We start from the raw sequence: 27,465 nt of genomic DNA, 5'->3' as shown, positions 1-27,465 counted from the left end.
GTTGTTGTGCACTAAAGCATGTCACAAGACAAACGCTAAGGTGTATCTATCCGTCCTTTTTCCTGTATTTTTCTGTCTGTACATCCGTGTCTCAGTGACTGTCAGTAGTCCCACATTGTCACAGGTAGGAATATTAATGAGAAATCCTCATATATTATGTTCCCAGCTTATCTTATATTTGCTCAAAGAAATTACTGAAATAATGGTGTTTACTTGTGGTATTATTTTTACAGCCCTATCAGTGTCGCCTCAATAAAAAGTGGTGCAACATCTGTACAATGCAGCTATAAAAGTTAAGCGGCAGAACAGGGAGGATTTTTATTGTTTTGTCACTAGTGCAGATATAATACCCGAGTTATGATAAAAACTAATTTGACACCTTTTAGTCTATTTTCTTAAATTAAAAGAGGTTTTCTGTCAATTATTTAATCTTAAATGTTGTCTAAAAACAAGCAGATGGACACTAACTTTGCCTGAATAAGATATTCTGAAACATTTATGAAATCTGGATCGATCTGAAGAGGATCACGAATCTGGCCAGACAATCAATGTCAGCACACAGACACATTTCAGTCTGTACCTACTAAAGTGTCGAGGTTGCAATACTCTACCTTGCTGCTGAATAAATTGCTTTTCAGATGATGCGTTACTATTTGACCTCTGAACGGCACTGAATCATGACCGCACGTTTCCTACATGCAGTACTAACCTGTCTCGCTCTCTCTCTCTGTCTGTCTGGTCAGAGTACGTACAGTAGATGAGCTCAAGTGCTGTCAGGTTTTAACCCCCCCGACTACAAGCAGCTGGTCCTCTTATCTGTTCGGCCTGTGCCGATGCATTATTTATCCCCTCCCCGAGTGGCTGGGAGCCGTCTTAGCATATGGATTAGCCGGAGAATGAGATGCACGGCCACACTGAATCGCCATAGCCGCTGCTGATAACAAACTAGTGGTGTTGTTTAAGTAGAGCTTAGTGCTTCATCATAGATCTGAGTAATGGAAGAGGATGTGTCTCTGTCTCCTGGTAATGATGCTCAAATATCAATATATAAGTGCCTTATTTGACCTAATAGAGGCTCCACCTGAGGACAGTTTCTATCCGCTGACTTTGATTTGTGAGTTGGCAGCAGTTGTGAGACAAAAGTTGATCCTAAAAAGGCTTCCAACTCTGTTCCTGTTTCTTTTGATAACGCCGCCAACAAGCATCCGTGTGCATCCAAGTAGAATTAGTTCATTATCTTTCTCAATCCAGGGTGGGAGTGGCCCGGTGTGAGCCGCCTGCCAAGGCATGATTGTTTAAGAAAGGAGATGCACTATGACTTCTGGTGACTAGTAGTTCTCTTGAAGACCTATGTTGAATACACTTCCTGTAAGTCGCTTTGGATAAAAGCGTCTGCTAAATGCCTGTAATGTAATGTAATGTAATGTAATGCAGGTGGTACTACTTGGCTGAATGTCATCAGATAATGATTCAACCCCAGAAAAATGCATCTAGTGTGCCAAATACACATACCATTATTATGTAATAATATTGTGTGTGTGTGTTTGTGAGAGAGCTTAAACAAATGAACTTGTTGAATGCCAGGAAATTAAATACAATTTGTAATTTATGATTGGTGTTGAGATTTCTTTGACTACATGTAGGGCTGTGTATCTCTCCCTCGCAATACCAAACATATCTAAATGATATGATGAAGACCAAGATCAGATACAAAAACCTGCATTTGTAAAGATATGTTGTGCTTTATTTTCTTTTATTATGGTTAATTTGACCAAAATGTGTTTGTTATTTGAAGTACTGAATTATAAATGCCAAGGAAAATGATGTCCTCTGCCTCAAAAACCATAGTAATCATGGAAAGTAACGTAATTGATAGCAGTTAGTAGGAAGAATATCCCCCCAAAATGCTGCAGATTTGGTATTGTTTATCTTTTTTCCCGTTATACGTTGCCGGTTCTGTTTAGCTCGGATTCCCATTGGCGTTCTAGATGTCATGTACATGTATATAAAAATGATCACCAAAAGTTACTTCGACGGCACTTGGCCTTACAGAGATAATGTAAACAAAGGATTGTAATCAGACGAAATCACGCAGGTTCAACAGAAACTCCTTCAGCTCAGAATCAGCCGACCCCGACACGACGCTGCTGGAGACCCAGGCCGTGTTGCTGGGCCCGCTGGTGGGAAGGGGGGCACGGGAGAACCAGAACCAGGCCTGAGCGGGGCAGACTGTTAGTCCACGCTTCAGTAAAAGGAGGGGTTTTCTTAAGGGACGCTGGTGCTCAGAAACACTACCACTTTTGTCAATCAAAATGAAGTTCCTCGAACTAACTGTGACTGTGTAGAATGTGTCTGTGGAGGCTGTGACACCAACGTAAAGTGACTTGCATAACGTAGCATATCTAAGGAAAACAGGAAAGGTGGAAGTGTACCAAAGTTCAGCCGGGTTTCAAGCTCGCTCAACTGCCATTGGAGCACGGAGCGAAGAGGGGCGGGACTTGTTCTTTTTTGAAAACTCAAGGCAACGTCTCACATTTCATTCAGCGTGGGAATGTTTTTGATCAGGCAGCATATTGTAGCGAGCCTTGTTTGGTCTATTTCTCAATCATGTTTGTTAATATACGTTTCCATGTGAATGATGGTGCAAATGTCTATGTGTGTGAAAACAGATGTGAAGCGTTATTCCATTTCCCTTTGATCTGCCAGCCACTTTATATGTTCCGATGCAAAGAGCCAGCTTTGGGTTTAGTTCAGAATAAGATGATTGAATGTGAAGCCCAGCAGGAATATAGTTCAGTTTAACAGTCAAACATCAAAGCTGCATCAGAGTTACAGTGTTATTTTTTTTAGTTGAGGTTTCTGCATAGGTATGTCAAGCATGCCAGCTCTTTTTTTCTCGGCAACAGCTTCGAACATTCACACGTTCACGAGTGCATCTCTCACCCCGACCTCCATCATCCGATGTGCGTTCGAGGCGTGACTGCTAATTATTCACATTTTGCCGTCGGTATTGTGACATCTTGAGTGGAGAAAACAAATGAAACCTGTCTGGTTACTATCACCTGAAGCCGTTCTTTTAAGTAGGTGGAAAACATGACAGGTGAAAAAGTAGCCAAAGAGATGATTAATACCTGAGCCATATGGAGCAGAAGTCTCTCTCCATCTATGCATTCCTGAGCAGATACTGTGCACTCCTGGCCTTTCTGAAAGCCAAGCGGAGTTCATCTTACTAAACCCCCTTTGATTCCTCTGGCCAGCCTAAGCCTGAAGTTAGACACTTCATTTGCCTTAAGGATTAGTGGTAAGCTGGTCACATGAAAATCTTAACATCGCGTTTTTGCATAGACAAGAAAACCTCGCACCTCCGTCGGGGATTTTCCTCTCTTGAACTCTTGAGACTCCTCCCATGTCATCCCTGACTTGGCAGCACACGCGTGCATCAGTGGCCATGTGGATTTCCCCGTGCAGGGCCGCGGCTATCTGCAGGATTTGGCTAACTCCTGTCTCGCAGGATCTTTTATCTGTAAGCCTTCTCACTCTCCGGAGTGTTTGCCCCCCCCTTTTTTGTTTTGCCTTTTTTTGTTGGCATGGAGGTATGATGGAATCACAGATTGTCTCTTCTGATTACAGAGTTCCCTGAGAGCTGCGTTTGGTGGGGGGGGGATGAAAGCCAGGATGAGATGTAAAGAAACCACACTGAAGTGAAGACAACTGACCACCAAGGTAGGAAATGTTTTCATAGCTTTTTGTGCACTTTGGCATGCTTTTTTTTTTCTTCTTCTGCTGAGTCACTCAATATTCCTGTAAACTTAATTAACTGTGGGGTCAGCGAGTGTACAGTTACGTTGATACCTCGATACAGTGACACCACGTCAAAAGACTGGAGGTGGGGTTGGGTTTTATTTTTCAATGCTGGGACACAATGTCTCATTTCCACAGGTGCAGATATCAGATCCTGTATGTATAACACATCGGAGCATATGTTCCGCTCACTCACATGGTTATCAGCTTCCCATGCGTCTTGCTTGTCAATAGAAAAATGAGCCAAAGACCAAAAGGCATCGACTTTTCTATTCTGAGAGCTCTCCCTCTTCTTTCCAGATGCATGAGCGCGTTTTTCATGACGGTGTCATACGTACACAGCAGGCGTATGTGTTGTACCGGCCTTCATTTACAAACCAAATTCCACGTCAGAAAGACTTTGCATTTTACTCACACCACGGGATTTTGAGGCGTACGACCACAAACCCCTTTGAATATGGGGGATCGAACACACCACTCTTTGAGTATTCTCTAAAATAACAATCCTTATGTTATGTTCTCTGAACCCTCCGTCACATTTTGGGTAGAATGGATAAACAATTCCCCGGACTTCATGTGGAGTGCTGATAAATCACTCTGGGCTGACACGGCAGTAAATGGACACACTGGAGTTACTGGTGCTGCAACAGATTTTAATTTTTTTCATGGGGGGGCCCTAGTTTTTCTTTACGTCTGCTGGCGGCGGGCCAGCGCGGTGTAGCATCGCACAGGTCACCGACGCCGACCTGCAGCAGTCAGCGCTCCTCCTCAGCAGCGTTCTTTTCTTCAAGAGTGTCGAACGTGCACTTTTCCCTCTCGTCATCGGCGCCACACAGAAAGGTAAACACGCTGTGCCTCAGTAACAGCTCACGCCTTCGCCCCACAGCACCACTCTCGTTCAATTATGATCCTTTTCATTCTGCATTTTCATGATTGTCTCGAGTACTCGGGGCCCAGAGCTGCACTGTGCATCGATATGCAGCAGGATGGAGCCGTTGTTGTTCATGCTGGGGTTGGATAGCAGCTTATTGATCTGAACGCAGTCTTGAAAAAAAATAGGTGAAGGACCTTTTTGTTGACTCAGAAGGAAGAAGCAGTTAATAATATAATGATAATAAACTTTCAGGTAAGAGTTATAGAATTATTGTTCTCAAGTGAGAAGAGCAACATATGGAGTGTTGATTAAATATGTATCCGATGCATTAACTGTAGACGCCTTAAAGTAACCTTGTTTTATGAACCATTTGTGAAATGAGTGAGATGATTGTGGGGGATTGTGATGACAGAAAGTTGACGTGCCACAATCAGCGAGACCTTTTCTACGGAGTCTGATCGTCTCATTGAACCACGAAATAAACAAAACGCACCTGGTTTTTATCTGATTGCAGATATTGTGTCACTCTCTCTTTGCTTGAATGGTGTGTCATTGTGGGCCTTTTGGCAAGAGACTTAGGGCTTGAATATTGCACGAATGCAAATGTGCAGGTGTGTTGTTCTTAGACATCGTGGCCCTGTCGCAGTTTGTTGTTTCAAACCTGCCTCCTTACAGGAAGTTGGAACCCCCCTCTGTGCAGAGATGCTTGCATGCATCTTCTCAGAGCTACGTTTGCAGCCTCACGGCATTCACATTAATTATCTGATAGAATCTGTAAGTTTAACCAGATAAAGTGACGGTCAGCAACGGCTAAAAATAAGTGTTTTGTACATCGGTCTTTGCTGATAAAACAACAAGATCCCTAGACAGAACCTCGCTCCAGATATGGTCAACTTACTTTTTTTGTTGTGGCGTGCTAAAACAACTTTAGCATTGGCAATTAGCATACCTCTTTTACTGGGCTAGTACATGGATGCTGCACATCCCGTCCCCCTGCTTCTCAGGTGGCTCAGAGAACGAGCAGAGGGCCCCCCCACCCCCCCACCCCCACGACATCTGTCCCGGCCCATCAGGGGAATCACTTCTCCCGCTCTGGCACACACACACAGACGAGTACACACCTGGGCACACAATCACAAACACAAACATGCACACACACTGATAATCAAACAGACAAATATGTACAAACATCCACATGCACGCAGACAAATACATCCACATGCACGCGGACAGAAAACACACACACACACACACACACACACACACACACACACACACACACACACACACACACACACACACACACACACACACACTGTCTATACACATCTGAATTCATACACGGATAATCTGCTGACATTTATCTCCGAGGCGCTCTGTGGATCCGTAAAGCTGGACGTGGAAACTGTGAGTGGGCTCGGAGCCAGCGGTTGAATTACATTTATTCTCCGACGGGTTTGGACTCGCCACCTGGTTGGGTAATCCCAGCGCAGGCTTTTAGACAGCCCCCCGCACTAAACCTCAATTTCATTTTAGAGCGAATTGAATTTCTCAGATGGCCATTGGAGCTTTGCCCCGGCACTAACCGGCAGAGGTAAGCTTTAGGAGCGTTAATGCCCAGCAGAGGAGAGACACAGTGACATTTAAAATGAAACCGTTACAGACAGACGGATGTGCGTCCAAGCTGCCACTTTTTATTAATGCGGCCCTCCTTTCCTGTTAGCGGCATTTGAATAAGCATCTTTCTTCTCGGTAATCAATGCACTAACTTCATAACCTGCCTTGAGGCTCTTGGATGTCTAGATAGCGTATTGTTGTAATTTTACTCTGCAAAGAAGCCAGTGATTCATTTAGAGAGACAATTACCAAGCATGCTGCTGAATGACATTTCCCGGAAAGGAGGAAACAATGACTGAAAAAACGACTCTGGAATTTACCAGGTTGAATTAGTCTGTCTGTGTGTGTAAATGCTGTGATGGGCGGCTCTACCTGCGTCGCAGTCGGGAGGCTCGTCTGGGTCGCAGTGGAGCGCCGGGCTTTTAGTGGTTTGTGTTCGTTGTGCAGGATAAACACGGTGCCGCTGTTATGTCAGGTTGCTGCGTCGTCGAGATAGAGTGGGTGGTATTTTATGAACCCTGTGCGGTTTCTTGGACAGCTCTTTCATTCACTGAAAGGAAGTGGTTTTTTTTTTTTTTTTTTTGCCTCCTCTCAGCTCAGATCCTCTCTTGCATCTCTCTGTTGATACTCATACTCATACTCATACTAATTTACCTCATTCTCGTGCGATGGTCTGTATTAAAGACAGCCTCTCTGTTTTGGGGTTTAGAGGGACGGCTCAAGCGGAAAATTCAAACCACGCAGCTGTCAGAGAGTAGAAAGTGTTTCTGGTAACGACGGCTTACCTTTTCAGAGCCGTGTTCCTGTTTTTAATTGGAGTTGAATGAGCTGCAGAGTGCAAAAGTAAGGTATCCTAATGATGTTTCCAAAGTCTGTCGATCTCATTCTCTTATTTATTTGCGCTGTGGTTTAATCCACATCCGCAACCTGCTGAATAATTCTCTGTTGATCGGCTGAGTCTATAATTGATGAAGCACATGCAAGTTCAAGTGCGTCCTTGTGTGATTTTGCTAGAATAGAACAAGATACAAGAAAACATGCTCGTGTAAAAGTTGCTCTAGAGTTGCATTTAAAGTCCAAGAAACTGTTAGAAAGACAAGATCTTTTCAATAAATGCACAATGTTTCTAAAGTCAGTTATCCATATGATCATAAACTTGACCAAAATAATCGTGATTATGACTTTCTCCAAAATTGAGCAGCGCTACTCCAGCAAACCTGTGGTCAATAACAGAACTGAACCCATGCTGAACTTTTCTACTATTTATTTTTATTTATTTGGAAATATATTTTGTCATTGTGACCATGGAGCAGGATATTTTATAGCTGAAAAATGGACTTGTCAGAGCTCTCAGATGCACAAACTGTGTGAAATCACATCATTAGTACGTCTGCACTAAAACCTCATGTTCCATATTTGACAGCATTATACATCATGATATCATTTGATGATATCAGCCGTGTCAATGTATCAATGTGGCCCTTAAAACGCTCTAAAGGGAACCTTTAAGAACCTTTTTTTATTGTTTTCAACGACAGTGAAGGGTTTTGCACAGTTTTTACGTTGTTCAACACCTCATGTTTTTCTGCTCTATGCACTTCTGTTTTTTACAGGATGACTATTAACACCTCGAGATGAAAAAACTCTGAGTGTGAAAACGCAAAACATCATTAGCAATTTTTTTTCTCATTGTGATTTTAACAACGTATGACTTTAACAACTGTAGTCTGAACCAAAAGCAGCAGGAGACAAACCAGTGCGCTACTTGAGATTTTGTTTAAGTTGAGTACTATTAACTATTAGGGAGCGTACCGTTCATTGTTTGTGTTTAGCTGACATTAGCACACTTGGTTGCCTAGCAACAATAAAAATATAAAGAAGCAGCAAACTGCAAAACCATTGATGTGTTCAACCGTCAAAAGCAAGCCAGCGGAAATTCCAGAGTCTCAGAGCACACAACAAAAATATAAAAGTCATGTTCCCCTCCGACCCCGACATTTATTTTAAATCTGCAGCAGCTCCGAGGACAGGCTGTTTATTATTTATTCTCTACAGAACGGACTTTCTTCTTCTAAAGTAGTTCTCTCCTGCTGTGAGGTTCACGTTGATATCAGTCTGTGTCAGAAGTTCGGACGTCAGAGGCGAGATTGACGTATCGATTACTGTGTTCGGCGCGGTGACGGCGGAAAAACTGTCAGGCAGTTTTTCGTCTGAGTGTCTGCACTCGTGCTCCAATAACCTGTGATCACAGCTTTGCTTTATGCAACATGAATGTACCGACTCTGTGTTCCACATCAGCCTCTCTGAATCGCTGGCTGGTGCAGCGGCTCCTCTCAGACGTCCAACTGGGTATCATGGTGTGAAACCGATATGATTGTATCAGGCTCTATCCAGTTTCCAGACTAACAATGAATAACTTCTTTGAGCAAACCAGACTGGACACATTGTTCTAAGTTCACAAGTTTCACTGGGGGCTCCTGTTTCCTGATACTACAGTCTGACAGGAACGGTTCTGTAGTTCTCTATACCGACAGAATATTTCCTTATCTGCACAGCGTCGACATCCAGATAGCAGGATGTTTATATAAAGCTTTATCACGGGACAGTATTTAAAATTGAATCAAAGAGATGTCAAACGTTCTCCTGCTGTGCTTTGAACCTTTGGTGGCAGTTACATGTTTCTGAGGTGTATTGGGATTGTGTAATGTAACCAGTTCTAATGGCAGGGCATGATGGGACATCTGATATGGATAGTAACAAGATATAGGAGTGCTGCAGGGATGACGTATTTTTTGTTGGCCGACAGGAAGTGAGCATCGCACTGGTTCCCTCAACAAAAAGTCAATGGGATTCTTTTATTGGATTTTTGGGGGGATTATTGGGGGAAATGAGCTCCGTTGCAAACAAACATTTTTGATACTTGCTGGTAAAAGTTTTGTTCAGCAAGATCATCCTCAAAAATAACCACCATTTTTAAGATTTTTGAAGAGTGAATGCTATCGTCATAGCTGTCTCGTAGTATTATATGAAGTTCAGCAGGTAGTGCCGCTAAGAGGAGGTGACAAATGTATCAAAAATCTTTGATAATTAATGAATCATTAATATAAATAATAATAATGTATTGTTCCGGATTCTCCGATGTGAGAATGTTTTGTTTTTCTTTCTGTAGCGTTATAGTCAATTGAATTTCTTTATGTGTTGGACAGTAGGTTCGACAGGACAAGAGATAAGATGATTTCACCCGGGGCTCTGGGAAATTGGATGGGCAGTTTAATAAAGTTTTATAAATCCAGCATTTCATTGAAAAACAATAAGTTGCAGCGGTAATGTTTATTTGCTTGAACAAGAATGATTTCTTCGTTGCACATTTGCTGGTTCCAGCTTCTTGAATGCGAGGCTTTCCTGCTTTCTTTTTCTGGTTTTAAATGTATGTGTTGCATATCTGCAGGTTTTAGAAGTTTTAATAAGTCTCCTTGGGATTTCAAACCTTGTGATGGTTCAAGTTTCACTGCTTTTCTTGCCGTTTTATAGTCGAGACGATTGAGTCAGCTGTCCGCCGTCGGCCCAACAACAGGCGATTGGCGAGAAATTTTGCTCAGGAAATACACAGCTTGTCAAAATAAAAAGAGGAGATAAGGACAATATATATGAATAAGCAAACAGGTAAACATCATGATCAAGGCTAAAAGAAATGCGCGCTGACTGTTGGTAAGAGACGGGATGTGGATTTCAGGCTCTGCCGTCCCAGTCAGAGGCTTTGTTGTTGTTTTTAAACAGACTTCCTGTTGAGGACGGCCTCCCTTTGTTGTCAATGTGATTACCATACACTAAAGGAGCGAAGTGGGCGAGTGCTTTCATCCGACCGTCACCAAGTCATTGTTGAAACATTACTTCTGACACGTGCTCACACGCTGGATTAATTAAACATTCAGATGAAAAATAAGCAATAATATCTGCACATAAATGGCGGACGAACAAGGCATTGAGCCGCAGCTGCTGGAGAAACCAAACTGTTGACAGGCCCAGATGCAGCGCGTCGTATCGTGACTCGTTTTATGCGGCCGGTCATGTGAACCGGCCCGATGAATCCCTCTTTCTCTCTGCAGGATTTTTAATGCTGAATGCATAAATCCGGTCACACTTCAGCAGGTCACGCTGTTGCCGCCGATCTGCTTTTTTATTAACAACCGATGATGTAGGGCAGCTCTGTGTATGTTTATCCCAGCTGTGTTTATGCTCAACGCGCAGAAGATCTTATAGTTAAAAGGGCCACATTCTTGCATTACGTTTGGTCCCTCTTTCCCTCCCTTACGCTTAATCTTTCCTCAAAGCGGTGTCAGTTGAGGCACAGAACAGGTGCGGCAGGGAGTGATATGAACACAAGTTCCACCCTGCACAAACAGTCCCCGCCACATTTTACATATATGTTATGTACAGCCCGGTCTGCCACACAGGTTCAAAGTACTCAACCACGGCAACCGTCCTTTCCTTGTTTCAATAATGCCCCCGGCTGTGTGTGCTCTCAGTCTTGCCCAACCAGCTGTATGGGATTATAGATAAGGACAGCATGAATGGCGCAGACTTAAGACCTCACGGGGTCTTTTACCTCTTGCTGAGGACAGATAAAAAGGCTGAGCGTCTGCTGGTTTACAAGTGTAATGAGTAATGCATCAGTGAGGATAAGACTGGCTGTACAGTAACAGTATATGTTGGTGGGAGAGGAAGTGGTTCTCTGAGGGAGAGCATGCAAGAACATGCTGGCTCACCTTATTTCTATACTGGGTGTTTTTATGACTGCATATAGCAGCAAGTATGTATGTGTGTGTTGAAGTGGATCTGATAGAGTGCACTCTGGCAGGCAATATGTCAAACCAGAGGTGCGCGTGTTCATTTCAAAGCTCCCTTCGAAGCCAAGAAAGGTTCTCTTTGTGGCCATGTGCAGCTCTCTGAGACTCCAAACTAAAGCCAGTACATCTTTAGTCAGCATGTTTATTATGTCCAAATTGGCAACAAAAAAATAAATAAATTCAAAGCTCTGAACATTTCTGTAATTAAGAGCTATTCCTAGACGGTCCAAAGACACAGAAATAGAAAGACACTTGAGAGGGAAAAGAGGGCAGAAATGGGCCCGGGAGTGGTGGGCAGCATTAACCAGTTTAGAGAAGGGCATTCCAGCTCCCTTTGTTGTCGGAGCCACAAATATTCCAGTCCTCCTACTCCTCCGCCACACAAATGAAGTGAACTTTGGAGGACTCCAATAAAGGCAGAGAGGAGGCGAAGAGCATGAAAACGCCCGGGGTTAGGAACGTTTGCCTTCGCTGCACACAGTGGACGCTCTCTTCGGCTTCTCCACGTGGTCTGAACCGGCGGTCCCACTATGACACTCAGTCTGGTTCCAGTTTTAACGCAGGCATGTGGAAGGAGTGTCGGGGAGGGAGGGGCTCTGTACATGAAAAGCTAGAAACGGGACATTTAAAACGGTGCAGAAGTTTGTTTTCAGATGTATGCGTTCTAGCACTAAAAAACAAACAAAAAAAAAACACGTCTCCGTGCGAGACAGGTGAGTGCATGCACAAACATGTAAAATATATAATGTGTTCCAGATGGTAGGTATAGAGGGGATGGGCACAGGAATGTGTCAGCCCACCTTTTGTACTGTATTTGGATGAGTTCCAGATCAGTTTCTGTTCCGTGTTCTGCACCTTCTCATTAAAACAAGCCGTTCTATAAGTTATCGGGCCGGTTTCAACTTGTCGTAGTTGGAGATATATTGAGAAGTCTTTCTTTCCAACGCTGTGGGAAAAGGTCCAGAAGAAATGATCAAATTCACACTTTTTTTTTGGTTTTAAGTGATTAATAATATGAGCGGTACAGAAGCCAGACGTATGACTCACTTCATCGTCCGTATTAGTCCCAACTGACTGGAGACTCTCTACTTTACTTTCTCCTTTTTAATAATTCTCTCCGCTTCTTCTCGCTGGCATTAATCTGTGCCTTGATGTTCTTTTTCTTTTTGGTGCTGGTGTTGGTGTTTGATCTTGCCTCGACGCTGCCAGCTGAAGTGTTGTCTCTTATTACTAAATTGCCCGTGTGCCTTTTGGCAAAGCACCTTGTGTGCGGAACCTCAGCCAAGTCTGTCAAAGTAACTTTAGCTGAAGTTTGTGCCAGTGCGGTTTGACACACTTCTCTCACCTAGGTCGGTGTTTTCCCATTTGTTTGTGTCTGGGTGACTAATGGGCCCAGTGTGGAGCTAACCTGACAAACCAGATGGTGCGTTTACACAGAACCATTTGAGAAGCCGTCATTGGAATGCAAGTGACTTTAAAAATATGCTTGGCAAGTCATTGGATAAACCATGTGTCAATCAAACTGTTGCCGAAGCCGGTCAGGGAGAAAGAGTAAAAAACATCTTTAGCCGCCATTGATGTTTTGAACGAACAGTTTCTCTTTGCACAAACAAAAGCCGCACCTTTAGCCGCCAGTAGCTCCTCACAGGACGCCGATTGGTCCGGAGGCAAACCCTAACTAGACAGATATTCACGTGATCTCTTCATATCGCAATTATCGCGGGCGCTGCAGCCAGACGCAGCTAAACGTGCGGCAATATCGTCGCTCGCTGCAACTCCTCACGGCTAATGTACGTCCATCAAAAGTGCTTGTTTGTGCCACTGACAGGCTCAGACTGTCATTACATTATGGAAAGACACTTCAGAGAATTGAAACGTCTTTTTTGTGTGTGCAATTTTATTGTTATTTTCTGAAAATCAGCTGATTATCACATTTGCCAGATATTTTCTTTGCCATTCTACGTTTCTTCCAAGCACAGATGAATATCAATGTTTCTGAACCAAATATGCATTACCTGAAAATATCTGTCATATCAGCTTTGTATTACACTTCTAGAAACAATGCCACAAATTGATTAGTTTGGTTCAGGAAACAAAACCACTTAGGTAAGGTTAGAAAAAAGATCAACGTAAAGTAACAATGTATCTACCGTAAATAAATATCAACCAACTTTAGTGGACTTTCTAACAAAATGTTATGTAACAAGCAAACAACGTGATGTAAGAAGCGCCGAGTCATCCTCTACTTATGTTTGTACACGAGACAGGAACAGCGGTCTCCTGGGTGAAAGTCCTCTGTTTGTTTGTTTGATCCATCCACCGCTCCTTTTCCTGCTGGTTATACTCGTTGTTATTATGCCACATCAATAACATTCACTTGATCTTCTACCTGACTTACATAAATATCCACACCTTGTACAGTTTATGTATCAGGCTGTAAACATTTTTATGTATGCGTTAACGTCGCGCATTTTATCATGGAGGTCAATGGGGATTAAATCACTTATTTTTTAGCACCAGAGGTTTCCATTTGGTTGTACTACGTCACTCTCACCAAATGCAAAAACTAATTTTCAACACATGCGTGATTGTTCTCGAGGTGACTCAGCTGTTTTTTTTCTTGTCCAGTACAGTACTCAAAAGATTTTCAGTTTACTATCATACAGGACTCATTCAAATATTCCCCTTTGACAGACTGGAACCAGTGACTTAAATGTCCAGAATCATTGGAATAGTGTAATGTCTCCCTTAAATGTAATAAATGCAGACGTTTGTAAATAGTCTTCTCTGTTTATCCCGGTCTGTTAGTATGCGTCTCACTCTGTGTCCATGCGTAAATCACTCGCCATGTCTTCACTCTATATGTGTGTCCTTGTCTGTTTGTAACCCATTAATGTGTCTGTGTCCTTGTGTGGTGTCACTGAATGTGTCCCTGTTTATCACTGTCTGTGTGTGTGTGTGTGTGTGTGTGTGTGTGTGTCCCTGTGTGTGTGTGTGTGTGTGTGTGTGTGTGTGTGTGTGTGTGTGTGTGTGTGTGTGTGTGTGTGTGTGTTTGTGTTTGTGTTTGTTTCTTCATATACTCATGCTTGCAGCAGTGGGAGACAACTGCAGAGGCCTGTCAGGAGAGGCTTGTGTTTTATGGAACATACTGTACTGAGTTGCGCCGCTGCAGCAGTGAAGGAGCTATAAATAGAAGGTGCTGATAAAGAGGAAGAAAAAAAAAAAAAAAAAAAAGAAGAAAGGGGGCCCGGCGTGAAACAGACTCACCGAGCCGGTTCCTGTTTGAACGCTCAGCCAGGGGCGAAAGGATCACTGCAAGTCCAGGCTGAGCTAAAACCAACAGTAAGGTACATAATTGCAAATTTCCCCGCTGCGGGACTAATAAAGGATGATCTTATAATGGCATATATCCAAGTATTAAAAGGAGCAGTATTCTCAGATTTATGTGTTTTTATTAACGGTTAGGGGTTTCTCGTGTCAAGACTTGATGTATTTATGATTTTCATCGGAGAAGTGACATGCAATAGCTGCAACCACATCTGACCTCCGCCACGGAGGTCTGCTGGAGAATCGGCCGTCTACAGTTCCAGCTCGTGTTTATCAGTGTGTCTAGACAAACAGCAGACTGTGTTAAAGATTGTTGCTGTAAAATGAATTAGTGTTAGGACGCGTAAAGTGCTAGTTTGTAAGGTGACTGTGGCTCAGTGTGAAACCCTAGACTGTGGAAAAAACCTTCCCAAACCTGCATGAATGCGTTTAAAGAAAAAAAAAAAGCAGGACTGATCTGAGTTCAGTTGATTAGGCCAGATACAAGAATGTGGTTGAATCTGAACAGATTCAAAACGAGGAAGAACATTCTCACCAGCATGATGCTGCATGATGTCCATTAACAAGCAGCAGCAGCTTTGTGTCTTGCACTTCACAGTTCACGCTCTCTGTATCACCTCCAAAACAACTTTTTTCCACCTGCTGATTAGAGCTGACTATTTATCTGAAGCTGCATCTGGCTTGTGGTTTCTGACCACAGCTAGCTATGATCACTATCAGGCTTGTAAAAGTTGAATAAAGTCAGTATTATTTATTGATATTTCCCACAAAATCACAAATTGATACAATCTACATTTAAATGTGTCCCATCCTTTCCTCTTAGACCCTTCAAAAAACATGATTTTTAAAAATACAACCCAATAATCTTGCCCATTATGATTGATGTATTAAAGGTGATCACAAACAGAATCCGGTTGAAGGTTTTTAAGGTATGTTTTGCATGCTAAACATCTTTAAAATGTAGCCTCTATAGCTGCTAAAAGTTCAGAGGAAGCTGCCTGGTGAATATTTAGCTCAAGCAAGTTTTTTCGGTGGACGTGAAAGAGAAATGAGAAAAGTTTTAACCCCGGTGGTGGATGACTCATCTTCAGGATGAGGAGTTTTGTAGGTTCCTCAGACGTATTGTTTGCCCTCTGTTCTGACGGTGTATGATGGGGCTCACATGGATGGATGGAGGCAGGGAGCGGTGTTTGCTTAGCCTTAGATAAAGGTTAAATGCATATGGAGGGGAGGAGAGAACGGAAACCTTCCTCTGGTTATGATAGCATGAATAATCACTGCAAGGTTTTAATGCCTTCGGTAGAGAACGTGTTACAGTCCTGGATCTTTGAAAACCCCTTTTGCTTATTACGTGACTATTAAACAGACTGCACTCTAAGGTGGTAATAAGTAAGTAGAGATTCATTTTGCACCACATCAATTTGTAAAAACACGGTTGAAAAGGAAGTTCCATTGCCAGATTTTTATAATAACAGCCAATTTTTGAATTGATGTGTTGAAATTCATCTGAAGCCTCTTTGAGTGTTTTTTGTGTGCAATTAATACACTGACATTTGAATGAATTGCATTATTATTATAACTATTACTTCCTTCAACCTTTACAAAGGCAACGCAGACCAATTCCACTCCTTCTGTTCTGACCTTTCACAATAAAAGCCCTAGATAGTTTAAGCTGTACAACCGTTTACCTCAGACAGACTGATTATGGTAGTTGGTCCTCTATCTGTTTATTGAAAAAGAGTTGTAACGATTGCAGATATCTATCGCTGCCGGTATGAACAGTTTTGATGCAAAGTATTCTGCGTTTTCGTGACCTTTATTTGTCCGGTTATAAAGGCCTTAACCGCCCATTTAGGCATTGCGAGCCACCGTAGATTCTAGATTAAATTATCAATTTCCATATCAACTGCAGTAGGTTAGACATTTTGTTCACCAGAACATATAATCACATACAGAAACACACTGCCACCATCACAACACGTTACCCATACAATGCATACAACAGATGGCTCACGCTGTTACAGTGACATGTTTAAGTGCGTCTGCTTGTTTATACAACCGGGGAAGCATTTAAGATGCGGATGCTTCAGGGTTAGTGTTGTGGAAGAGCTATGTTATAGTCTGGATACTTTGTGATCTTTTACCCGAAGCTAGGAGACTGAATAGAGGGTTAGCAGGGTGCGAGGAGGACGTTACAATCTTTGTGTTATAGCTCAGAGACAGTGGGACGTATATTTCCACTTTCCCATTGTCGTGCTTCCTTTTTCCAAACGCCTGCACATCCACGGCTTGAAAGGGCTCAGCTGACACCCACCCTTTATTTTTATGACCTTGTTTTTTTTTCCATTTCCGTCTTTTCAGTGTTTTTTCTCAGCATGCTTTGTTCTCTCACACATCCTTGACCCGGATCCCCCTTCTCCCCCTTTATTCCATCTTGTGCTGAACCTCCAAAACCCTCCTTTACAGAATCCTTTAATGCATCTATGCTAACACACCCACCCACGCACACACTGACACACTAGCATGTGCACATGTGAATCCTTGGATATGATTTCAGCTCCTTGCACACACTGCACCCCCAACGTTTGGAATTCTCCCGTTCCCCCATTCCCAGAATCCTGTTTCACCATAGCAACACCAGCATGTCTGCGCTCACACACACACACACACACACACACACACACACACACACACACACACACACACACACACACACACACACACACACACACACACACACACAATTCATATTCACCACATTCCCTTTTTTTCCCCCTCTTTATACTCCAGCTCTGGGCTGTTTCTTTTTTTTTTTTTTTTTTTTTTTTTTTTTTTTTTTATGGCTGCGCCCCCACGCTCACTGTGTTCCTTCAGGAATTTTGGCTCACGTTCAACAATCCTAAATCAACTGCAGGCTGCTGCAGCACCCTGGGCCCCTTCGCTCCGCATCTGTCACCCCACATGTTGACCCCGGGGAGTGTTTGTGTGTGAGGAGAGGCGGCTGACAATCGGGCCACTGACAACCTGTCGCAGGTTTTAGCTGACGGTCCGATAGCTTAACCCCACCCCCCCTCCTCCTCCTAGTCCTCCTCCTCCTCTTCCCTGTCCGTCATTTTCTCATTCTCCAGCCTTTACTTTGTCTTCTTATTGTCACCACCTGATGTATTGCCCCAACAGTGTTTAAATAACCTTTGTGACCACATTACTCTCAATCTCCCTCTGGGATGATTGATTTCGTAGCTCACCCTATTTAAATCTCTTTATCTCTCACTACTAAGAGCTTTATACTTTACATGCACCTGCATATCAGAGTTATGTTTACTAATACCTAAGATACAAGAGGAGAGAGAGAGAAGGCAGCCCAACATCAATTAGTCATCCTACTCCCTGATAGCGTATAAGGAAAGCATCTTCCAGCTCCCTCTGTATTGTAAGGTCAGAGCTTCATTATTCATCCTGTTCATCAGAGGCATGCTCCAAAACTTATCAAACTTATTTGGTTTAAAGTTCTTTATCATTCATAAGTTCCACAGCCGTACTCATTTTGCTTTTAAGAGGCAAACATTAAGTAACCGTTAATGTATTGAGGTCATAAACAATTAATAAAGCAGCTCGCACTGGTTTGGTTTCGTACATATGTGCTCATCACTTCACACTCTCGCTTTGTCTCTTTTATAACTTTTTCTATTTTTCCTCCAGAGCTCATCTCTGCTCTGCCTTTCTTTTATTTTTTTAAGAGAAACAGAAGAAGAAGGGAAAAAAAGAGTGAAGTGGAAAGAAATTTGTTCTACAGATGTTGTCTATCCCGAAGCCCAAAAACCGTAGTCTTCTCTATCCCCCCATGACTCCACAGACTTTTCCTTTACCTCTGCATGGCCCTCCGTTCTCATTCGCTCGTCTGTCTCCAGTGAAATGCTGCAGGGGTGACGTGTTTTTGTAGGCCAGCCGTGGAAGTTAGCGTCGCACAGTTTTCCTCGACAAAATGCCAATGGGAATCTTTTTTTCATTGGATTCTGGATTACTGGATTTTCTACAAACGTTTATGATACTTACCAGTTTTGTCTCAGCAAGATATTCTTCCCAAACGAGCACCACTTTTTATGATTTTTAAAGTGTCAAAGCAAGCGGGAGGCTGTGGCGTAGTGGAGAGCAAGGTAGTTCTCCAATCAGAGGGTCGGTGGTCGATGTGTCCTTGGGCAAGACACTTAACCCCAAGTTGCTCCCGAAGGCTTGCCATCGGTGTGGACTGGATGATGAATGTTAGTTAGAGTCTGATGGTGGCACCTTGCATGGTAGCCTGTCATCAGTGTGTGAATGGGTGAATGATATGTAATATACTACTGATTGTAAGTTGCTCTGGATAAAAGCGTCTGCTAAATGACTGTAATGTAATGTAATGTAATCTAATCGCCAGAAGTAAAACGCTAACTACGCCAAGATCACATGACTTCACGTCACCACCACTAAGATTAAGTAGGACTAGTGTTGTTAACAAGTAGTTTCATTTAGACCGCCTCTTTTAAGACACATAAATCTTTCCAAATTCACAAAAGATGTATTTACTGATATAGAACAAAGTGTTAAAAAAACCCAAAAACCAACTATTTCAGACATCTTACAAAAAACACATGAAAAAGCAAACACATTGTGGGACCCGGGGACGTGCCAAAAATACTGATTCATTTTCAGTCGTATTATTCCTTCAACACTCGATACATCATTCCTGCCTTGTCTACAAGTGCTGATCAACACGCTGCTGTTAATTGATTCACTGCTCCGGCGTGGCGTCTTTGCTCCCATCCGCTGAGCTCTGTCAACACCAGGGCCCCTCTTGTGGCTTCATGTAAATAAAATAGAGAGAGCGCATGGAGCTAAGATACAAGATACTTGACAGCATTCAAGCGTTTTTTGCTCTTGTGTGAGATGCTCAGATGACAACCGGCCTGCTGCACATTAGGCCGCTGATTTAGTGAGTTTGGCTGCGGCGCCGGCCTCCCCACCCCTCCCCCCATCCTGCCTTGCTCGCTCATCCCTCCGTTTGGTCCTCCATTGGTCTGGTTCAGATCCCCCAGTTTGGTGGGGAGCACATGTGCAGGGCGGATGTGTTGTCCCCCCCCTCCTCACAGCGCTTCAGCTCTCACCGTCATGTTGATATTTTTACATGTCTTATTGTGTGTTATGTCACCGCAGAACGTCGCGGCGGCGGCACCTGTAAACACTTCACCGTACCGTCATATTTATTCTCATCTGCATTTTAAAAATAACATCGGAATTAATCCCCTGGTGCCAAAAAGAAGTCAAAGAAAGACAAGCGTGGAGTTTATGATTAACAGATTTTCAGCGGGGACTCAGTCCTGACGATGCACATGGCTTTTTATTTGTATGGCTGTGCATTAACGTATCGTTCCACAAAGGCATCAAACATATTTAGGCTGCGGGGGGGGATGAAAAACGAGTGCGTCTGGCTTTAAGGGCTTTGGACACCACAAGTTTTCTGTCAAAGCCCATCCTTTGTTACAGCGGAGTGATCCAGGTTCCTGTTTTCAAACTGGTAAAGCTGTCCTAATCCGTCCATCAGACCCCTCTTTTCCCAGTCAATTTACACTGAATGTATACGCCGCTGTGTTTATCCAGCCTAAACCCATTGTGGTGTATCGGGGAAAACCAAACATGTGGAAGGGACCTTTGCTAACTTGTTTAGGAATCACATTTTTTTACCTTCATTATTGCATTAAGAGTTGTCCTGGTTGATCTTCTGGAGTTCAGTTGCCCTATAGAGCTGCTTATAGCAGTGTGTTTGTTCGTGAACATCACGCACAAAGCCGGTCTGTCTCCAGACCTCTGAACCTCTGCCGGCGTCTCCAATTCATCCAGCTATTCAAATAGGTCCGCTCATCAACGACTGTTTCCCTTCAGTTAGAGACAGGATAAACAAGTCGGGATGCAAAGTAGGGACATCATCCTTATCTATGATTTAAAAAAAAAAAATGCAGACCACAAAGTGGATGCAGATGTGGATGAGATCAACACAGCTGTGTGTGACGGTTGAAGCAGATTAACAGCAATAGCAGCTCTCAAAATCTGTATATTTTTTCTTAATTTGTCAAACAAACTGATGGAAGTGTCAGGCATTTGGTCCGTCAGTCTTTTAGTTGTTCTGCGGCCTTACATTCTGGCCAATAACCACTGAATGACCTCCAGGGCTGTCGTGGTTGTTGCTGTATTTTAGCATCTCAAATCCTCTGAAAAAAACATAATATGCCTGTCTCACTGGCAACCATATAATTATTTAATAATCTCAAGTGAATGTACATTAGATATTTATTAAACCTGTTGAGGACTTCAGTCTGCCGTCACACGCGTATACCAACAGGGCATGGGGTTCTCAGAGAGCCTTTCCTATTTATCATAGATTTAATCATATAGCTGTCACCTCTCCAGTTCTCTGAGCACAAAAGGAAAAGCATACAGTTACTCTCACAAGGTGTGTTCGCTCCGTTGGCGATACCTCATCCACCTGAAACATAGGAGCTCATATGTTGAGCCATAAATTATGAATCGTGTCGTGGCATCGCGTTTTCTGTAACAGGTTAGATCCATAGTGGAAGTTGAGCTTTTTACTGTATAAATACTGTCTGTGCTGCGGCCAACAGCGCTCCTAATGCTCTGGTTTTAAAAAAAGCAACAGTGGCAGGTGTCGTGTACACAATCAGAGAATCTGGCAGAGCGAGCGCTCGTAGTGCGACGCTCGCCAGCACCAACACTTATTCCTGCTGCCTGTCAGGCGCCCGTCTGGTCCCACTGCCAGATCTCCAATCCACTATTGTGTGTGCTCTTCTGGTGAGGAGGAGGAACAGAGTTAAAGTTAGTCCAGATCAGCTGGCGAAAATGTGGCTGCTGTGCATCCATCAAGCTGCAACGGAGCTCCGAGATGTCTTTCAGCAGCGATGGCCAACTGGGAAAACTGTAAACCAATACTGCTGGGTTATTTACCACAGAGTTTATTTACTCTACTCATGTTTAATTTGTAGGGTATTTAATACAAAGGGAGATAGTGCTGTTGAAAACGTGACAGAAAATTCTCCAGGTTTTATTTCCCATTGTCAACAAGCAGAGATTCCCATACCTCTACCTGTTCTCAACCCCAAAACCCACCTGTGGGAGCTCAATGCAGGATTTTCTTCAAAAAATAGGCCAAAATACACTTTGAACACGCTTCCATCAGTAAAAGCAACCAAATTGAAGCTTCTAATTTTAGTATTTCATTAAAAACACTTTATTCTAAATGTCTCTTTTACAATTTCACCCCCCTATAAAAAAGCATTTGCACCAACCAGATCCTGTAAAATACATCAAAGTCTTCCTCAGCTCAACTGGAAAGCAATGATTGACTCGGCTTAGACTAACAGTCACATCACAAACAGTCAACTGAACCGCAGGCTGCTGAACACAGAGCAGAGAGGAGAGGACAGTAGAGGTTATAAATAGTTCCAAATACAGTAAATAGCACATGGAGAACCAATTAGTTTTTACCCAATATTGGTATCACTTCTGGGCATAAATGTTAGACTTTTAGATCCCAATGTTCCCCAATTTGTGTAAAATAAGTTATCAAAGAACCTTTGAAAGATTTATATAATGCAGTGAAACACTTTGACGGGGGCCAAAATCTGAAACCTTGGGGACATTAAAGTTTGCTCCATCTATATCTATCTAACAATTATATAAAGTATTTAAATATATAATATATCTGATGTTCGTGGGATCTGACACGAAAGTGATTGTGTCCCTTTCATCGCCCTTCAAATCACCTGCTGCCGCCTCCTTTATAATGTAGTTAGACACTAAGAGGAAACCCCATCTAACACAGACCTGTACTTGTCGCTTCACTTGATGCAGACCTTTCTCTGTGTATGTTCGAGGTATAGATCCTCTGGTGTCGCCTCTCCAGCAGGGACAATGCACTCTCACATCACAGTTCACACATGAACAGGCAGCGAGCTAGACACCTTTCTATTCTATGTCCTGAGTCTGAGAGAGAGAGAGAGAGAGAGAGAGAGAGAGAGAGAGAGAGAGAGAGAGAGAGAGAGAGAGAGAGAGAGAGAGAGAGAGAGAGAGAGAGAGAGAGAGAGAGAGAGAGAGAGAGAGAGAGAGAGAGAGAGAGAGAGAGAGAGAGAGAGAAATTAAAAGGTTGAGCAACCCTAAGGCAAATAAGGGTGTGTGTCCACTATAGAATTCAGCTTTTATAAAATGTGAAACGAAAAGGGTTCATCATCAAACAAAGCAGTCAGTGTTGTTCTAACATACAGCGGGGGTGTTCCCTACAAGATGCTTTTGGTTTCAACACGTATGGAGAATGTTTGGTAGGATTCTTAAGGTGGAGTCTCTCCTCTTTGTTGATTCATACCTGTGTGGAGTTTAGCTGCAGAGCGGTGGTAGGGCATTGGGGCTGCAAATAACAATTGTTTTCACAAGAGATTCCTTTTTATTTTTGATTAACTGGGTCTATATAATCCTATAAAACAAGTGAAAAATACCTGTCACAATTTCCCGCAGCCCAAAGTGATATCTCCATGTTGTTTGTTTTGTTTAAACATTAGACTTTTAATTTAATGTAATATAAATATTACATTTAAACAATATTAAACAGAGAAATGCAGGACATTTTCTTATTGCCTTGGAACCGGCAAACGTTCATATCACTGATAACCAGAATTGATGTTGATGTATTTTCTGATGCTCAACTCAAGGTTTCAGCATTACAGAGGAGAGTTCACTAGTGTTGGGCGATATGTTGGAATTTGGTGGTTGGTTTGGCGATTGCTGATATATTCATACAGGAGTGCGCACGGAGCTCAAACTGGGCGGAAGGGAATAAAAAAAATCATCTATTTGGGGTTATTTCAGTTGTAAACCAGATGAAACTGGCAAACTCAGGAACTAAATAATTTTTTTCCCATCTTTGCAAACGCGTCGCACTGGCAAAAGCCACTATTGTTAAAAATTTCCTTTTTTTAATTTTTTTACAAGCCCTACAGATGTATCTTTATTAAAATATAAAACAGATTCTGCATAACACTTATCTCACTCCTTTGGCAGCTGTTTTGGGAATCTTCCAAGAACACACGTGACCGTATTGAAACAGGACTAGTTGAGGCAGATTGCAGCATCACGTATTTGTCTTGGCAGCAGGTTGAAATAATATCACTCCATTGGCAGAATGTCTTCGCTAAGATTGGGTTTGCTTTGTATTTCCTGCTAGTGTTTCCAGTGCAGACCTCCTCTGTAACAACATTTGCCTCTGCTCTGTAGGCCCTCGACCAAGAAAAGTAAAGCAGCTTCTCTTTTTACCTTTTAGAGAGCCGAGGCAAACCGGAACGTCCCGGTTTTGTTGCAGAAGTTAAAAAAACCTCGTCAAAAAATGACACGTGTATCACTAAGAAATCAGCCCTGCAGCATAACCGTGCTTCATGGTATATCCTGCAGATCACTCCATCTGTCTAGACCTGCATGGTAAATCTATGCTGTTATATAAAATCAACTCACTCACTCTCTCTCTCTCTCTCTCTCTCTCTCTCTCTCTCTCTCTCTCTCTCTCTCTCTCTCTCTCTGTGCTTTGTTTACACAGCAGGGCCAGCCGTGCATGCATTGTAGTGCATGTTAGTGCATGTGAGCGTGCCCCGTTGGTTAGTTCACGTGCGCCTCTCTATGCTGCACTTACACTGTGGCTACAGTCGATAACTCCTACCCGAACCCGACAGCGTTTTCTTGGTAGCCTGGCGCCCATCCTCCGGTTCCCCCTCTGGTAAACACCGTTAACTCTGTCTGCACTGTTAGCCTCTAGCCGCTGGCTCAGCCACCGCCATGTTTAGAGCCGCGTGGAGGCAATAGATATATGCTCTGGCTTTGATACTGAGCCCCTTTAATGAGGGATGTGCTTTTTTGAATGGAAACAAAATGTTTTTTATACTTTTTTGAATGAATATTTGTTTCATTATATTTATATCACGATTGGTTTGAATATTTATTAGTAGTTCATCATAAACCCCACTCAGAAAGGCAGATGAAGGAAATCTTCACAAAAGTCAGTGGAAGAGTGACCATCCAGGAAGTGATGTAAACTCTCTCTCTGACTCACTCTTTTTTGTCTTTCATTTCACTGCTGTCATGCTTCTTTTTTTTTACTCTGTTGCAGTTTTACTTTCACTCCCCTCATCATCCTTTCTAACTCCAACTTCACTCGCTCTGCCTCACAGTTTGCTCTTTGAAAGTCTTGGAAATGTTTCTCTTTCTTTTTTGCTTGTTAACAGTCTGAATTCAGTCTCACACTTGCCGGTCTCTTCCTCTTTGTAGCTTGATCTGTGGAGAACATATGACGAAGCTAGCGCTTGAAAGAGAGAGAGAGAGAGAGAGAGAGAGAGAGTGAAAGCTCATAGGACTTGCTTTTTATGCCACCGCTGTGCAGAATGAAATGAAAAATCTACAGAAGAAAGCAGTGAGTAATAAGATCCCAGGAAACACACATTAAGATGCATAGACAGACATGTAGATTGAGGTGTGTGTGTGTGTGTGTGTGTGTGTGTGTGTGTGTGTGTGTGTGTGTGTGTGTGTGTGTGTGTGTGTGTGTGTGTGTGTGTGTGTGTGTGTGTGTGTGTGTGTGTGTGTGTGTGTTTGTGTGTGTTGTTCCCGGGACAGTGTGACATCTATATCAACCTGCTGCTGTCTACTGATTTTCTGTGAAATGAATGCTTTGTGTGTTGGAGGTTTGCTGTAAATGAAGTGACTTTTTTTAACTGTAGCATCTTGTGTTTTTTTATTCATATGTCCTGATAGACTGAGGCAATAATAACTTTATCCCCCATTTTTTTTGATTGGTTAAAAGACGCCAACGTTCTCAAATGTTCGCTCAAATGGTCGAAACACAAACAGACGAACAACACGTTTGTCTAAATGAAGTAATATGAAATTAGCAAATATATGCTATCAGTTCCATGAAAAGTTGATATCCTTACTCTTATGAGGTTTTGATACTTTTTCAAATAGGCAAAGGAAAGTATTACGGTTTTTTTTAATCATTTTTATAATTAGTCATTATGTCGTAACTAGTCAAGGTAGCTATGAGATTGTGAAACGACAGTATAAGCAAGTCTGTATGATAACAACCTTGTTTTTAGAAAAACATTTTTATTCCCAGACCGGACAACGCCGTGGTATCGACCTGTCAATCACAAGGTAGCCCACTCTGCAGCAAATTCTGCTTTATGGTCTATTTGACTCTAAATGGAGCATACTTTTACTAAATGGACATCATGCTGTATTGAAGAAGACTTGAAACTAGAGATTGAGACCATAAACTCATGTTTACAATGTTTACTGAGGGAATAAATCAAGAGAGAAGTAGAGTCATTTTCTCATAGACTTCTACACAACCAGAGGAGTAGATGAATAGACTGAACGGCGGCAGCATCGTGTGTTTTTGTGTGGAAGTCATGCATGTGATTGCTGCGATGACGTTGCTCGGGATAATGCATCTATTTAAATCAAAGGTTAAATCGACTCATTAAGTTACGGCCGTTAAAGTTTTGAATGTTAAACTCGTCATGCGGTGGACTCTGCAGCATCACGTATGTTGTGAAGGCACTAACTGACGGACTCTCTGCAGTGTGCCGGGGTATGTTAATGACATGGCTGCACAAAGCAACTGTCTGCTTTAATTATGGAAGGAGTGTTGGGCTCACGGCTTCTGCTCCCCTCCCTGCTTCTTTTGATGCTCCTTCCTCTTCTTCCACACAAGTTCCTTCCTTTTTTTTTTTTTTTCCTTCTTCTTCTAACCGCTCCCCAAACGTGGACCCTTTGATTTCCCCTCCCCCCCCTCCCCCGCACCCTGAGGAGAGGTGGACTAATCCTCTGAATCAAATGTGTCACCTACTCTAAGCAGGAATGAATAGGCCCTAGATTACCTCTGGACACTAATCGCATTTAAGCTCCACGATGATAGCTTCTGTTCTGGGCCGGGCTGTTGGTCTGAGGCCGGCTGATTGAATGCACGTCTTGAGCTTTGCTGGGGCCCAGCTGTTGTCATGCACCTGTTGAGCTTCTTCCTTCCTTCCTTCCTTCCTGGATTCTGCGGAAGGAATGCTCATAAACGTATTTATAAAGACGGAGTCAAGTTTGTTGTTTATAAAACAGAAATAGAATCAAGCAGTGTTACTTGGTAGACATACCTGCTAAAGATAAACAGACAGCTGTCGACCAGGAATATAGGTCAGAAATACCAAAAGCACTCTGTTACATCAAGGCCTGTCACAATCATTATGGTATTGACTTATTGTAGGACATATGGATATAATTTTTGCTGACCTCAATATTGCCTTGTTTGTTTACATGTGAATGTCACCAACATTTAAGCCAAAATAAACAGCAGGGTTTTCCCCGGCATTAAGGCTTTTACACGCCAGGTTTTTTGTTTTTTGTGCAATTAATTCTGAAGTCAATGCATTTTTTTGAACAGTTGTTTTTGTCGTGAATATTTTCACACAGAATGCAAATATCCCGGGGCAATAAAACAAATGTGCTTTTGTTCCGGATCATTGTTGATTTCACTGCAAATAAAATCAACCAATCAAGTTGTGCGGAATATGTTTTCCAAGATGGCAAACTTTATTACTCCTTTCAGCCTTGACAAAGGTTCTTACCTTTCACAATAAAAGACACTTTTTGGCAGCCGAGTATTTCGCATTTTTGTGTAATGTATCCGTTGTTCCCCCGGTGCTTAAAAGCCTGTGTAAGACTTGTGCACATTGTATTTATCATAGCCAGAGAGTCCATTTAACTTATTGGTTTGCTCGTGTGGTTTTAATTTTTTTTTTTACGAATTCTTTCACGTTCCAATTCCAAGTTCTGAATCTTCTAAATACTTAAAAAGGTTCACTGCTCTTTGGGAGGTAGTACTTGCATTATTATGCTTTTGAAATGACAATTATTTTGTTTTTCACATTT

At 42.5% G+C, this 27,465-nt stretch overlaps 1 long non-coding RNA gene across 1 annotated transcript in view; it reads left to right on the top strand.

Moving 5' to 3' along the window:
- The window catches only part of LOC129090972 (uncharacterized), a 98,454-nt gene that overhangs the window by 16,898 nt on the left and 54,091 nt on the right, over positions 1-27,465 (top strand). The window contains exon 2 of the long non-coding RNA XR_008531214.1: positions 3,631-3,723. This is a non-coding gene — a long non-coding RNA (uncharacterized LOC129090972). The remainder of the gene's footprint in view (positions 1-3,630; positions 3,724-27,465) is intronic.

This window comes from Anoplopoma fimbria, chromosome 5, assembly GCF_027596085.1.
Source record: "Anoplopoma fimbria isolate UVic2021 breed Golden Eagle Sablefish chromosome 5, Afim_UVic_2022, whole genome shotgun sequence".
NCBI classification, from domain to species: domain Eukaryota; kingdom Metazoa; phylum Chordata; class Actinopteri; order Perciformes; family Anoplopomatidae; genus Anoplopoma; species Anoplopoma fimbria.
The sequence above is the reverse complement of the archived record's forward strand: the minus strand, read 5'-3'. Positions and strand labels throughout refer to the sequence as shown.